The sequence below is a fragment of the Dama dama genome, chromosome 13 (assembly GCF_033118175.1).
Source record: "Dama dama isolate Ldn47 chromosome 13, ASM3311817v1, whole genome shotgun sequence".
NCBI classification, from domain to species: Eukaryota; Metazoa; Chordata; class Mammalia; order Artiodactyla; family Cervidae; genus Dama; species Dama dama.
In genome coordinates, this window is record NC_083693.1 from 11,082,679 (window position 1) to 11,083,922 (window position 1,244).

Genomic DNA, 1,244 nt, shown 5'->3' on the forward strand with positions numbered 1-1,244 from the left:
CAAACTTTCATCCATATTCATTTTGAGTTCATTTTTGTATATTGTGTGATGTAGGAGCTCTGATCACCTTTTGCAGACTCCAGTTTCAGTTGCATAGAGAATAATTATAGTCTAGATTTGATGTCTTTTAAGTTCATATCTGAGTGTTTGAATTGTGATGCCTACACTTAAAAAAAAAAAAAGGGTTGTTTGGACGACATCATTTTGCTGGAAAGTCTCCTTTTCTGTATATTCAGTTGCTAATTGCAGGACATGCTCACCCCTACAAACTGATTTTAAATATTCTCTTTCAATAAATGAGTGAGCCAAAATGGCCAGTCTCTCTGTGTCACTTGTAATGTCGGGATCCTATCATGCCTTTCCCGCCATCCAAAGCCAGGTTCTTAACTATAGTACTTAGTTGCTCAGTCATGTCCGACTCTTTGTGACCCCCATGGACTGTATCCCGCTAGGCTCTCTGTCCATGGGATTCTCCAGGCAAGAATACTGGAGTAGGTTGTATGCCCTCCTCCAGGAGAACCTCCCAACCCAGGGCTCGAACCCAGGTCTCCAGCATTGCAGGCAGATTCTTTACTGTCTTAGCCACCAGGGAATATTGAGCAGCCACAAAATTAGGAGTCTGGGCAGACTGGCAGAAAGAGCAGGCTAGAAAAGGGTGAAGATGGGTCAAGGAAATTGACAGCAAGTACATTAGAGCTTAGAATTAAGTTTAATTTTGTTTTATCTTAGTAATACTTTAATTCTGAAAGTTTGTAAAAATACAAACACAGTAAAAAAATTTTTAAATAGATTAAAATCTAAAATGTCACAGTAAAGAATTTAACGAAATCATGACTTGCTTTATATGTGTATATAAGACATATAAATGTAACATAATATCTGTGTTACCATGCAACAGGATAAGCTCACCAGCGGAAAACCTGAGGAAACCTGAATAAGGTACGGACTTTACAAATGTTCATAAAAAGGAAATACCCAGTTCCCACTCCACTGGGAGGTACCACTCTGGGTCGAAATACTACTGTTAACATTTGGTGCGATTGGAAGAGCCATTAACTGTCGGTTCGTGGTGGTCCCTAGAGCTCCCCCACCCCAAAGGCCGTAGGACTTTGACCACCGGGGTGGGGTAGACACCAACCCCGATTTCCCTGCCTGGGAAGGCCCGCGTCACCTGCAGTGCCGCAGAGCCTCGCCACTGCGGCAAACAGACTGCGCAGGCGCGGCAGAGTCCGGCCGCGGGGAGC